Genomic DNA, 15,346 nt, shown 5'->3' on the forward strand with positions numbered 1-15,346 from the left:
AAATTCTGACCTTTCAAAATAGGTTTTCTAAAACAATTTTTTTTGAAAATCAGCATTTGCTTTTAAACTCTTAAAATGTCAATTTAAAAAAATCCTTACAGATAAATCTTAAAGTTATTCCTTTCAGTCTCAATTATTTTTTTACTTTTAACTATATATTGAACACAGAATCAGTTTCTAAGGAAATGTCTAATGAAAAAGTTTCAATGTAAAATAATACTAGGCAATCTAATATAACTTGTATAGAAAAGTCTGAGTGTGATTTATCAAACTTCAGAATTAAATTTCTATAATAGTTGAAAAACTTTCAGTCTCTTCTTACTATTCAAAATCTGCAACTTCCTGTGAGACTAGAAAGTCAGCAGAGAAGATCAAACAGACTTAAGCACTGCCCAACTTCTTCTAAAGTGATGAAGAACTCTTCACTTCTAAAGTGATGAACTCTAGGACTTCCCTGGTGGTGCAGTGGTTGAGAATCTGCCTGCCAATGCAGAGACACGGGTTCGAGCCCTGGTCTGGGAAGATCCCACATGCCGCGGAGCAACTAGTCCCGTGAGCCACAATTGCTGAGCCTGCGCGTCTGGAGCCTGTGCTCCGCAACAAGAGAGGCCGCGATAGTGAGAGGCCCGCGCACCGCAATGAAGAGTGGCCCCCGCTTGCTGCAACTAGAGAAAGCCCTCGCACAGAAACGAAGACCCAACATAGCCATAAATAAATAAAATTTTTTAAAAAAATAAATAAATAAAAATAAAGTGATGAACTCTTATCCTACTCAAGTAGTCATCTTGAGTAACAAGGGAGTTTCTCAGTCTGTTCTCTGGATTAAATAGACACGATTCCAACGTCTGTATGCTTCAGCCCACAGATTTCTTTTGTGGGCCATTTCCAGAGGATGGAGTAACTTCATGAATTGAGCATTCACTTGGCAAAACTTCAGCTCCTGGATCAACTTCATTACAGTGGTAGTTAACAGCTGTATAATCCAGAGGAATAACGTTAACTCCTTTGTTCCCCAGTAGGCCACTGAGGTGGCATCTGATAATTATAAACCCACAGCTGATATCTGGTCATAACCTGAACTGGTGAATTTTGTTTTTTTGTTTGTTTTCTTTTTTTTTTTTAATCAGTCATCAATTTTATAGACATCATTGTATACATGTCAATCCCAATCTCCCAACTCAGCACACCACCATCCCCACCCCACCGCGGTTTTCCCCCCTTGGTGTCCATACGTTTTGAACTGGTGAATTTGGATAAGGAGGATAAGCCTGAACACACTGATTGATCGTGGTTAGAGGCTGCATGTAAGTTTCAGTGTTGGGATTACTCCAGTGTTTGGATTACACTGAAACTGTGGTGGAGGAGGAGGATTAAAAACCAAAGGACGTGGCTGTACGTGATAAGCACTTAAAGTTTGTTTCCTGATTGCAGGGCCCAGTTTCAGCTTTTTACCATGGAAATTTATCTGTGATTCTACTATCTTCTGCACATCCATGTCATTATAAAATGAAACAAATCCATAGCCTTTGGACACACCAGTTCAGTCCGTGATTATCTTCACTTCTCTTACTGAACCATATCTAGCAAAGAAACTTGTAATTTCGGTTTCATCCATCCTAACATCAATTCCACCACCAAAAAAAAAAGGTATTTGGCATGATTTTGCCTTCTGGTAAAACATAGCCTTGGCTGGTCGTAGTTGATGAAGGCTGGGTGCTGGCCTCTCTGGAGGTGGTTGAGTTTGGAGTCTCAGGATCTGCAGCCTCAGGATGGCGGCAGCCAGGGTTCCGGCAGAGGGGCTTGAGGAGGGGCAGGGGCTGCTGTTAGGCCTGCTCGGGCCTGCCGCCCGGCTTGACTGGGCAGAGGCGGACGAGCGAGGACAGTCAGAGACGGGTGGCGAGGCCGAGGGGCACAGGCGGACTCCCTTGGCCTTTTCCTTAGGATCACCTGTTCTAGGTGGAAAATTCTTTAAGGCCTGGATCAGATCATATTTTCTAGGCTGTCAGTACTAAGTTCATCCTAGTGGAGCCAGAGTTCTAACCAGTCCAGGGGAGAGTGTTAATGGAGGGCGGTGGTATTGATATTTGACATCATTAATTGATATTTGCTATCATAATCATTATTATGGTACTGATATCATGATCCTATTCTCTACCTGATTCTCTACCTCTCATACCTGATAAAGCAGGGAGGAAGCATTTGCACATTCTGACGGGTAATTGGAAAGGTGGCCTGAGTAAACAAAATACATAACAACGAGTGTGGAGTCATTTGGGAATCCCTAGGATTAGCTCTGTCCTGCTGAGCCAGATCCTTTTCCCAGGTACTTCAGCATTTTGTTAATAGCTCAGCACTGCAACTGTCATGGAAAGGAAACGAGCTTTTGCCATCCACTCTGGTGAGAAGCCACTGGCGTGTTTTACCCGCTTCCTGCATGTTCATTAGGGAATGTGACACTCCAGCCACCAAGCAGCCCCGACACCTCCTGGAAACACTTTTTGCTTCCTCTGCAATGCAGCTCTAAGCTGTCCTTTGAGCATTTGGCCTGCTGCTTGCTCTTGGAGCTCTGAGAGTTTCCTGGTGGGAGCTGATGAGCCGTGTGTGTGTGTGTGTGTGTGTGTGTGTGTGTGTGTGTGTGTGTATTCAAAGACATATCTATGGTACTAAATCAAATAGCAAAGAAAGATTTATAATGAAAAGTAATAGTCTTCCACTCCATCCTTCCCCACTCTTCAAACATCACTTCTGACAGTTTACCTCCCAAACCATAAACAGTATGGTTGATTTCTTACCTTAGAGGTATCTGTTGACTCCCTGCTACGAAAAACAAGCATTTAGCTCTTTTCCCCCCTCATTCTGGATTCCATCCTCCTCTCAAATTTTTAATAAATGTATTGGTAATTTTAGTTATTTTCATCACTTTTGCAAATTTAAATATACGAAAACCTCTATTTCTTGCTCCCTGAGCTGCAGACAGTGTCTTACTTTTGCATCACATAAAACTAGACTATGAAGCGACCACGTCTTGCACCTCCTCACCCACCCTGGTCTCCCAACTCTGTACTAGCTACACCTTGGCATTTGCAATGGCAAGATTAGTAACCTTAACATTCTGTTTAGTCCTTTGCTGAAAACAAGTAAGTGACATTTATGTTACTATTATTATGTAAATATTCTTTATTGTAGAGCCAAAAAAAAAAAAAGCTATGGGTCCAAAATAAACCCTGGGCCACTCATTCTAAGCAAAGTAAGTCAGAAAGAGAAGGACAAATACCATATGATATCACTTATGTGTGGAATCTAAAATATGACACAAATGAACTTATCTATGAAACAGAAACAGACTCACAGACATAGAGAACAGACTTGTGGTTGCCAAGGGCGAGGGGGTGTGGGAGAGGGTCAGACTGGGAGTTTAAGATTAGCAGATGCAAAATATTATATATAGAATGGATAAACAACAAGGTCCTACTGTATAGCACAGGGAACTATATTCAATATCCTGTGATAAACTGTAATAGAAAAGAATATGAAAAGAATATATATATGGGGGCTTCCCTGGTGGCACAGTGGTTGAGAGTCTGCCTGCCAATGAAGGGGACGCGGGTTCGAGCCCTGGTCTGGGAGGATCCCACATGCCGCGGAGCAACTAGGCCCGTGAGCCACAATTACTGAGCCTGCATGTCTGGAGCCTGTGCTCCACAACAAGAGAGGCCGCGATAGTGAGAGGCCCGCGCACCGCGATGAAGGGTGGCCCCCACTTGCCGCAACTAGAGAAAGCCCACGCACAGAAACGGAGACCCAATACAGCCATAAATAAATAAATAAATTAATTAATTAATTAAAAGAATATATATATATATGTATATGTATAACTGAATCACTTTGCTGTACACCTGAAACTAACACAACACTTGAAATCAACTATACTTCAATTAAAAAAAAAAAAAAGGAATGCCTTCTTTACTCCAAGATCTGTCAGCCCTTCTCATCTGAAGTTAACTTTAGGAAATCTCTTCCTCTTCTTTTTTCTTTTAATAAAATTTCATCCTCCAACCCTGTCCATCCCCACTCTGTGGTCTTTGTTCTCTATATCCAGACCTGGTTGAACCTCTACATTTCTCATTTCATTTCATTCATTTATTTGTTTGTTTATTTATATTTATTGTCAGTGCCTGTGGCTTCACATTCTGAAATATTCATGACTTTAGTAGCCTAGGCTTTCTGTTGCTGTTTCTTATTTTAAATAAATATTTTATTTTATTTTATTTATTTATTTTCTAGTTATACCGCATGGCTTGCAGGATTTTAGTTCCCTGACCAGGGATTGAACCGGCGCCCTCAGCAGTGAAAGCACAGAGTCCTAACCACTGGACCTTCAGGAAATTCTCTAAAAATGTTATTTTAGAACAGTAAAGGAAATCATAAACAAAACGAAAAGCAACCTAAGGACTGGGGGAGGGATAAATTAGGAGGATGGGATTAACAGATACGCACCAGTATATACAAAATAGATAAACAACAAGGACCTACTGTATAGCACAGGGAACTCTATTCAATACCTTGTAATCACCTATAATGGAAAAGAACTGGAAAAAAATATATATATGTATAACTGAATCACTTTGCTGTACACCTGAAACTACCACAATATTGGAAATCAACTATATATTCAATTAAAAATCATTCTGAGAATACTAATTATAATTGTTGAGCATTTTATGTTCCCAAATAATATTTGTTTGCTCTAGAGTCAGTCCTTCAAAGGGGACCAACCTAAGGAATCACCTATTACTTTGGAGAAAGTAGAGCCGTGGGTCTTCACTATCAGAATTTGTTCTTTGGCAAAGACCTGAGGCCATGTCTCCTCATTGTGAATTTAGGTCAGCGTGCTTCGTGTACGAGGATGCATGCATTTCAGCCTCATCTTCAGTGGGAGGCTGACCAGGGCTCTGTGAGCAAAAGAGACATCCCTGGACATCACCCAAGTCCCTTGTCCAAGGGCAGCTTCTAGGCTGCCCCAGGGGCACTAACCACAGTACTGTGCAGCCCCTTGACTCTTTCCTGAGGAAGATTTCTCTAAGAAAAGGGTTCCCCTCCCCAACTTTCCCCAGAGCCTGGAGAAGCCTCTGAGGTGGACAAACTGAAGGAGTGGGATGTAGGAGCCCAACACTTTGCCCGAAATCCTGCAGAAGGAAAGCAACCAGTGTGCCCCACAGAAGCCTGAAGAGGAAGTGAGATTGCGAATGAGACTCGGGGCTGAAACTGACATGCTGTTTGCAAAAGAGCACAGCGCAGCCCTTGCCCCTTAACCTGCTCGCGACCACTTACAGCGGGCAGCCTCTCAGAGGAAGATGTTGCTATTGCCGTGTGTTAACATGGCCTGTTACTGGGTATCTATAAACAGAATAATACTTTTTTTTTTCAAAGCCTTCAGAGTCCTTGCAAGAAGGAAGGCTCCAGCTGGAGTGGGTGGGATGACCTCTGCCAGGCGGTCTGGGGACAGGACCCTGAGGCCAAAGCCCTAAGGCGGGTCTCTCAGTCCTAAGGACTTGTTTGCCTTGTCCCAGAATGAGAAGCCATTTCCCTCTGAGGGAGGCCAGAGGAGGGAGGCTGAGGGAGGCTGAGCCCCTGCCACCCCTTTCGGCCTACGTAGGAGAATGCCAGGAAAGAGAAACAGGGGAAGGGTGGAGGGAGGAGTTTCACAAAGGATGCAGCAGAGATGGGCCCTTGCTTCTGTGGTCCCCTATTCCTTCCTCTGACTTCACCACATCACCGTGGCCGCTTCTTTTTTTTTTTTTTTTTAATTTTATTTATTTATTTATGGCTGTGTTGGGTCTTCGTTTCTGTGCGAGGGCTTTCTCTAGTTGTGGCAAGCGGGGGCCACTCTTCATCGCGGTGCGCGGGCCTCTCATTATCGCGGCCTCTCTTGTTGCGGAGCACAGGCTCCACACGCGCAGGCTCAGTAGTTGTGGCTCACGGGCCTAGTTGCTCCGCGGCATGTGGGATCTTCCCAAACCAGGGCTCGAACCCGTGTTCCCTGCATTGGCAGGCAGATTCTCAACCACTGCGCCACCAGGGAAGCCCCCGTGGCCACTTCTTAATTTGTTAACAGTGGGAGGGAAGTTTAGAACTTCCTGGAGTCCAGCCTCACCCGATGTAAAACATGTCCAGCCAGACCCCAGAGGTCTTGGCATATCCGCTTCCTGCCTCCCAGAGGCTGAAGCCCTGTCAAGAGGGCAGAGCCCCCTTCAGGAAAAGCATTTATGAGGAGCGCAGCAAAGTCAACCCTGGAACCCCTAATGGTGCCGCCTTTGCTCCGAAGGAACGAGACTGAGAGCAGACCCTGTGGCTCCAAGATCCCGGTCCAAAGGATCAGCGCCCATCGTTTACATCTACCTGGGGCTCCTGCCATCACATACATTCCATTTCCACCCTCACAACAATGGGGGCCTTTGAGAAGGAAAACTGAGGCCAAAACACACAAACTAATTTCACCCAAGGCCATGAGCCTGAATGTCAGGGACACCACTGGGATTTGAATGCAGGCCCCCTGACCAGGGTAGGCTGTGCCCACAGCACCTTAATCTCATGGGTAAACAATCTCTTAATCTCAGTAGGTGGGCAGCTTCTTGCCAGCCAGCTCATCCCATCCGCAGTTCATTCATTCAATCAACATTCACTGAGCACCTATCAATCACCAGACACCTCAGGGCTGGGGAGACACAGACAGGGTCCCAGCAGTAGGAAGTCCACCCTTAGTAAACAGACAGCTGCACGGGGTGATAAGTGTGGCTGGGCTGAGGTGAGGCTAATGTGGATTCTCTCTAGCTTCCCAGTGAGCAGTCGATGTCAGATTTCCCTTCCTCTGGGGTTTGGGACACTTCCATGCTGACTGGTAGAGGTAGCCCTGCCATCCACTGAGCTTTGGGGTTGGAAAAGGCCCTGGCACAGTGACTCACGGCTGTGATTCCTTATGACCTGTCTGTGCCACAGCCTTGACTACAAAGCAAGTGTCATTCTTGACACCCCAAGGATACTGGCCAGGCTGCCTGTAGGCCCATTAATGTATCCAGGCTTGGCAACAGTGTCCATGAACTGTGCTCAAGGCACCTGAAGAAATACGACAGGGCCTAAAAGAAAGAAGGGTGATGAGTCAGGGGATGCGTGGCTGAGACCCAAATCAGAGGTGCTGGCTTCTTCGCACAGCAGGAACCCTTCCCTGCTTCTGAGTGGCCCCAGCGCCTGCTCCCAGACCGAGCCCAGCTCTACCTTGTCACAAGTCAGGTGGCCTTGAGCTGCTCTCTGTGCCTTAGTTTCCACATCTACTGAATAAGGAGGATGACAATAGAGCCTTCATTGTAGGGTTATTTGAATTAGTATTTGTTAAGCACTGAAACAGTTCCCAGGACATGGAAAGCACTATGGAAGGGCTTTTTAAAAAAAATAAAAGAAGGGATCCAAGAGGCAGTGGCCCCATTACCTTCAGCCAGGATCCCATCCATGGAGCATGGAGCAGTCGAAAGAGGACAGGCTTAATCAACAGGAAGGTAGCACTGTTGGTGGGATGTAAATTGGTGCAGCCACTGTAGAAAACAGTATAGAGGTTCCTCAAAAACAAAAATAGAGCTACCGTATGGTCCTGAAATCCCACTCCTGGGTATATATCCAGAGAAAACTATAATTCGAAAAGATGCATGCACCCCAATATTCACAGCAGCACTATTCACAATAGCCAAGACATGGAAGCAACCTAAATGTCCATCAACAGAAGAATGGATAAAGAAGATGTGGTATATATATATACACAGTGTATATGTATATATAATATTCCATTGTGTATATATATATATATATATATATATATATATATATATATATATATACACAATGGAATATTACTCAGCCATAAAAAAAGAATGAAATAATGCCATTTGCAGCAACATGGAAAGATCTAGAGCTTATCTTACTAAGTGAAGGAAGTCAGAGAAAGACAAGTAGCATATGATATCACTTACATGTGGAATCTAAAAAATGATACAAATGATACAAATGAACTTATTTACAAAACAGAAACAGACTCACAGACATAGAAAATAAACTTATGGCTACCAAAGGGGAAAGGTGGGGGGATAAATTAGGAGTTTGTAATTAGCAGATACAAACTACTATATACAAAATAGATAAACAACAAGGACCTACTGAATAGCACAGGGAACTATATTCAATATCTTGTAATAAACTATAATGGAAAAGAATCTGAAAAAGAATATATATCTGAATCACTTTGCTGTATACCTGAAACTAACACAACATTGTAAATCAACTAACTTCGGTAAACAAAAACAAACCCCAAAAACAGGAAGGTAGCATTATTCAGGCACCAAATTAGTAAAGACTTCTTTTGAGAAGTTAATAGTCAATGTTGCAGAGAGCAGTGAGAAGGTGCCAGGTGCATTTACAGGTGCCACCTTTTCAGCAGTAATTTGGTCATATGTATCAAGGGCCTTAAAGATATTCATAAACTTGCCCCAGTAAGTCTCCTTTTAAATGAATCTGTCCCACAGAGATAATTTGAGATTTAGACAACAGTTGAAACACAAAGATTTTCTACAGCATTTCATACAATTACCAAAAACATTAAGAAAATGAAAATGCCCAACAAAAGAAAGATAAATACACAAAATAAATTGTTAAATAGTCATTAAAAACCATGTTCAGAAGAATTTTAAATGGCATAAAGAAAGCTCACACTATGCAATGTCAGTTAAAAAGGAATATGGGGCTTCCCTGGTGGCGCAGTGGTTGAGAATCTGCCTGCCAATGCAGGGGACACGGGTTCGAGCCCTGGTCTGGGAAGATCCCACATGCCGCGGAGCGACTAAGCCCGTGAGCCACAACTACTGAGCCTGGGCTTCTGGAGCCTGTGCTCAGCAACGGGAGAGGCCGTGACGGTGAGAGGCTCGCGCACCGCAATGAAGAGTGGCCCCCGCTCTCCACAAACTGGAGAAAGCCCTCGCACAGAAACGAAGACCCAACACAGACAAAAGTAAATATAAATAAATAAATAAATTAAAAAAAAAAAAAAGGAATATGTATCATCATTAAAATGTATGATTTCATGCTGGAAAGGGTGTGGAGGAAAGGGTGTGGAGAAAACGGAACCCTCCTACACTGTTGATGGGAATGTAAATTGGTGGAGCCACTATAGAAAACAGTATGGAGGGTCCTTAAAAAACTAAAAATAGAGTTATCATGTGAGCCAGCAATCCCCCTTCTGGGCATATATCCAGACAACTATAATTTGAAAAGATGCATGTGCCCTGATGTTGATAGTAGCACTATTTACAATAGCCAAGACGTGGAAACAACCTAAATGTCCAACAACAGATGAATGGATAAAGGAGATGTGGTACATACATACAATGGAATATTACTCAGCCATAAAAAAAGAATGAAATAATGCCATTATCATACTAAGTGAAGTAAGTCAGACAGAGAAAGACAAATACCATATGATATCACTTGTATGTAGAATCTGAAAGATAACACAAATGAACTTATCTACGAAACAGAAACAGAAACTGACTCATGGACATAGAGAACAGACTTGTGGTTGCCAAGGAGGAGGGGGTACAGGAGAGGGTTGGGTTAGGAGTTTGGGACTAGCAGATGCAAACTATTATTTATAGAATGGATAAACAATAAGGCCCTACTGTATAGCACAGGGAACTATATTCAATATCCTGTAATAAACCGTAATGGAAAAGAATATGAAAAAAATAAAATGTATGATTTCAGTCAACACACACAGAAGAAAAAAAAAAGGAAATTTACCAATGTGTTAACAATGATTACTACTGAACTGAAGAAATCTGGGTGATTTTTAGTATCATCTTTATATTTCTTCTGTATTTTCCAGAATTTCTGAAGGCTTTCTTTTAGTAATCATAAAAATGAGATTTTTGTTTTGCTTTGCTTTGTTTTTAATGCACAATCTCTGTAGTTAAAACAGATAAATTCTGACGATAACCTGCCTGCTTAGGAGCTTGGGCAAGTTATTTAAGCACTCTTGATAACTCGGTTTGATCCACCACAAAATGGGGGAAAGAATAACCTACTTCATGAAGATTGGAGGATGAGAAAATGAAGTAAAGCCAGCACCTGCGGTTCCGTCCACCACACCTTACGCCAGGGGGGTGCTGCTGGGGAAGAGTCCCATCCTCCCTTGGGATGTCAGAATAGACCTTCTGAGAGTTTACAGACTGGCTTTGCTGACCTTACAATTTTGAAAAACATTCAGAAGGAAGTGCTTCTTGGCTGCATAAGCTATATTCATTAACCCACACAAAGAAATTTCCTTCCAAGCATTCGATTGAAAGAGCGTTCGTAAAACGGTCTTGCAGACAAAAGTTGTCAAGAGCTGTTCAAGGGTTGGGGATTGTTGTTGGTAAGAATTGGGTGACACATTGGAATATTTTTCAGCCACAAAAAAGAAAATCCTGCCATTTGAATAAGTGGGATGGAGCTGAAGGACATTATGCTAAGCAAAATAAGCAAGACACAGAAAGAGAAATACCACATGATCTCACTTTATGTGGAATCTAAAACAGTCAAACTTGTAGAAGCAGAGAGAAGGATGGTGGTTGCCAGGATGGGGGGAGGGGGAAGTGGGGTGATGTTGGTAAAAAGTACAGCGTTTCAGTTATGCAAGATTAATAGGTTCTGGAGACCTAATGTACTGCATGGTGACTATAGCTAATAATACTGTATTGTATAACTGATATCTGCTAAGAGGATGTAGCTTAAATCTTCTCCACACACACACATACAAATGGTAAGTACATAGACGTGATAGATACGTTAATTAGCTGGATTGTGGTGATCATTTCACAATATATAAGTACATCAAAACATCAAGTTGTATCCCTTAAATATATACAATTTTTCTATGTCAGTGATATCTCAATAAGGCTGTTTTAAAAAAAACAGACCCCCAAGTCCTAATACCCCCAACTCCTAATACCATCACACTGAGGGTTAAGGCTTGCACATATGAATTTTGGGGGGACACAATTCAGTCCACAGCTGTTCTTACCGCGATCCCAGAACACAGTGCATTTTACAAGTACCAGTTCGGCAGTTCTTCACCACGACCCTCTCAGGAAGGTGCTGTCATTACCCCCACTTCACAGATGAGGAACCCGCGGCACGGAGTGGTGAGCAACTTGTTAGTAACTTGGGGCTGAGAAGTAAACTCAAGCCATCTGGTTCTAGAGGGAAGGGGGAAGAGCTGAGAAGGTGAAGTATAGAGCACTTGGAGAGAAAATGAAAGTGCGTATCTGGGGTCTAATTTAGGGAGACAGGGAGTCAGGTCTCTGTGAGGAGCTGACATTTTATACGGTACATGGAGAATGAGTAGGCTTTAGCCAGGCAGGGCAGTGGAAAGAGAGGCTACCTGCTCCAGGCTGGGGACTCATTGCTCCCCACTCTTACTTTTAAGCTGAAAACACCCAAACAGCCAGATTTTTTTTTAAAGGTTTTTTTTAAAAATTTATTTTTGGCTGTGTTGGGTCTTATTGCTGCACGCGGGCTTTCTCTAGTTGCGGCGAGCGGGGGCTACTCTTCCTTGCAGGGCACGTGCTTCTCATTGCGGTGGCTTCTCATTGCGGAGCATGGGCTCTAGGCACGTGGGCTCAATAGTTGTGGCTCACGGACTCTAGAGCACACGCTCAGTAGTTGTGGCACACGGGCTTCGTTGCTCCGTGGCATGTGGGATCTTCCTGGACCAGGGCTTGAACCAATGTCCCTTGCATTGGCAGGCGGATTCTTAACCACTGCGCCACCAGGGAAGTCCTCAAACAGCCAGATTTTTGATGATCATTTTGAAACTTGAAAATGGGGTGGGGGGATAAAATTAATTGTACCTATAATCCTACAATTTTCATTCCTCCTTTTATTACCTTACAATTTGGATCCATATATACCCCAAATTTTAGTAGATAATCTATACCCAAGTTTGATGGATTTTGTTTTTGTGTTTGTTTGTTTGTTTAATTTATTTTTTTAACACCTTTATTGGAGTATAATTGCTTTACAATGGTGTGTTAGTTTCTGCTTTATAACAAAGTGAATCAGCTATACCTATACATATATCCCCATATCTCCTCCCTCTTGCATCTCCCTCCCACCCTCTCTCCATCATTTTTAAGACTGAATAATATTTTGTTGTCTAGACCACATTTGCTTTGTCCATTCATCTATTGATGGACATTTGGGTTGTTCCCTTGGCTATTGTGGACATGGAGGTGCAGATAGCTCTTTGAGATGGATTTTGTTTTTAATTTAATAGAATTTCATACTCTTCCCTGTTTTATGTAGTTACTGTACTCATCATTTTGATTGCTCCATGTTATCGTCACATGGGGACACCATAGTTTGTTTCCAGTTTTCACTGTTGGAAGCACTGCTATTATAAACATCTCTATGCATGCAGCACTTTTCTCCTTTTTACTGACAGGAGGCAGGTGTAGATTTATAGGTGGTACTGGCATTTTTGATGCTCTGTTTGCCCAGTTGCCCTCCAAAGGAATGCTCACATTTTCTAAGTCTCCGGCAATGAAATGAGTGTATCTGTTTCCCAGAATTCTCAACAGTGCAGGGGATTTTCAAAGTAGATTTCTTGAGGAGCTATCACTATAATAGCACCTCAGGATTGTTTAAGTTGTCCTTCCTTATAATTTTAGTTATTTTTCATATTTAGTGTTTTATCTCTTCTGGACTCTCTTATGTTGAAAAAGGATAATTTTAGACATCAGTTGCAGAAAATATCAAGAGGTAATATCCTCACTTATATCTGGAGGGGCAACTTGTCTTTAAAGTTTTTCATGGATCCCCTAGAGCTCATCTAAGACCTAAGATGGTGGCGTTTTCATAGGGTTAAGCACTGCAGGCATACCAGATGTGGAAAGGTGGCGAAAGGACAAACCTACTAAGGAATGTCCAGGAAACTCGCTGATATTTGTGTTGTGATTTTTAAAAACTTTAAACAGTACAGCTGAGGGACTTTCCTCGTGGTTCAGTGGCTAAGATTCCACGCTCCCAATGCAGGGGGTCTGGGTCCGATCCCTGGTCAGGAAACTAGATCCTACATGCCACAACTAAAGATCCCGCATGCCACAACTAGAGAGTCCATATGTCGCAACTAAGACCATGTGCAGCCAAAAAAAAAACAAACAGTAAAGTCGAAGCCCCCCTCTTCATCACATGTCACAAGAGACGGATTGAAGGAGATTTTGCTATGATTTATGTCAGGGAGTGTTCCGCCTATGTTTTCCTCAGGGAGTTTTGTGGTGTCCAATCTTACATTTGGGTCTTTGGTTCATTTGTAGTTTATTTTTGTGTATGGTGTTCGGGAATGTTCTGGTTTCATTCTTTTGCGCTTAGCTGTCCAGTTTTCCCTGCACTGCTTGTTGAGGATACTGTCTTTTCTCCATTGTGTATTCTTGCCTCCTTTGTCATAGATTGATTGACCATGGGTGTGTGGGTTTGTTTCTGGGCTTTCTATCTTGTTCCACTGATGTACCTGTCTGTTCTGTTCCAGTAGCATGCTGTTTTTATTACTGTAGGTTTGTGCTGTGGTCTGAGGTCAGGGAGCCTGATTCCTCCAACTCCATTCTTCTTTCTCGGGATTGCTTTCACTATTCAGGGTCATTTGTGTTTCCATACAAATTAAAAACATTTTTGTTCTAAAATAAAACATTAAAAAGTAAATTCTTTCACAGAATTAAGACAGCATGGTGTTGGTAGGGATAGACGGTACAGCAATAGAACAAAAGAGAGAGTCAGAAACAGACCCATGAATGTATGAACACTTGATTTATCACGAATGTACAACAGCATTGTAATAAAGAAAGAATGTTCTTTTCAACAAATAGTGCCATATCATTGAAGTATCCATATGGAAAAACGTAAATTCGTATCCTTATCTCACATCATACACACAAATCAATTCTTTTTTTAAATTTTTAATTAATTAATTAATTAATTTTATTTTTGGCTGTGTTGGGTCTTCATTGCTGCACACAGGCTTTCTCTCGTTGAGGTGAGCGAGGGCTACTCTTCGTTGTGGTGCATGTGCTTCTCATTGTGGTGGCTTCTTTTGTTGCAGAGCATGGGCTCTAGGCGCACAGGCTTCAGTAGTTGTGGTACGTGGGCTCAGTAGTTGCGGCTCCCAGGCTCTAGAGCGCAGGCTCAGTCGTTGTGGCGCACGGGCTTAGTTGCTCTGCGGCATGTAGGATCTTCCCGGACCGGGGATTGAACCCGTGTCCCCTGCAATGGCAGGAGGATTCTTAACCGCTGCACCACCAGCGAAGTCCCTCAATTCTTTTTTTTAATTGAAGTATAGTTGATTTACAATGTTGTGTTAATTTCTGCTGTACAGCAAAGTGATTCAGTTATACATATACATACATTCTTTTTTTATATTCTTTTCCATTATGGTTTATCTCAGGATATTGAACATAGTTCCCTGTGCTATACAGTAGGACCTTGTTGTTTATCCATTCTGTATGTAATAGTTTACATCTGCTAACCCCACACTCCCAGTCCATCCCTCTCCCTATCAACCCCCCAGATCAGTTCTTGGTGGATTATGGACCTAAATGTGCGAGGCACAACTAAAAAATTTTTAGGAGAGAACATAGGGTTTATATCTCAATGAACGTAGGGTAGGGCAAGATTCCTTAGACACATAAGACACTAAAAGAACTATCATAAAAGAAAAGATGGCTCAATTTGACTATATTAAAATTGGAGATGTTTACTTATCAAAGATATTTTAATTAAACAGAAACAGAAAAGAGTTAACCACAAAGGAAAAAAATTGATAAGTTAGACTATATTAAATTTAAGATTTCCGTTCCTCAAAAGCCACCACTGAGTGAAAAATCAAGCCAGAGAGTGGGGGAAGATATTCACAAGTCATATATTTGACAAAGGACTGGTATTCAGGATATAGAAAGACTTCCCAAAAGTCAGTAAGGAAAGGACAATAAGACAAGAACAGACAATCCAACAGAAAAATGGGCAAAAAACTAGAACAGGTGTGTCACAGAAGAGGCTATCCAAATGGCCAATAAACATATGAAAAGATGCTCAATTCATCATCAGGGAAATGCAAGTTAAACCACAATACAATACCAGCATCCTTCCACTGTAATGAAAAAGACAAAAAGTACCAAGTGTTGGTATTTCTCCCAGTGTCTCCTAAAGAGGAAGATATACACATCCTGTGACCAGCATAGGTGTATACCCAACAGAAACGTGTCCTGGTGCTCAACAAAAG

At 42.3% G+C, this 15,346-nt stretch overlaps 1 protein-coding gene and 1 pseudogene across 2 annotated transcripts in view; one reads left to right on the plus strand and one right to left on the minus strand.

Moving 5' to 3' along the window:
* LOC309644252 (uncharacterized protein) overlaps positions 1-15,346 on the plus strand; it is a 153,229-nt gene that overhangs the window by 5,191 nt on the left and 132,692 nt on the right. The window lies entirely within an intron of this gene.
* Positions 1,257-2,251, minus strand: LOC309648281 (deleted in azoospermia-like pseudogene; annotated as a pseudogene). Its single transcript has 2 exons — positions 2,177-2,251; positions 1,257-1,799 (listed from the first exon to the last, which is right to left on the minus strand). The product of its transcript is annotated as a deleted in azoospermia-like pseudogene (transcript).

This window comes from Balaenoptera physalus (assembly GCF_965194825.1).
Source record: "Balaenoptera physalus genome assembly, chromosome: 1".
Taxonomy (NCBI): Eukaryota; Metazoa; Chordata; class Mammalia; order Artiodactyla; family Balaenopteridae; genus Balaenoptera; species Balaenoptera physalus.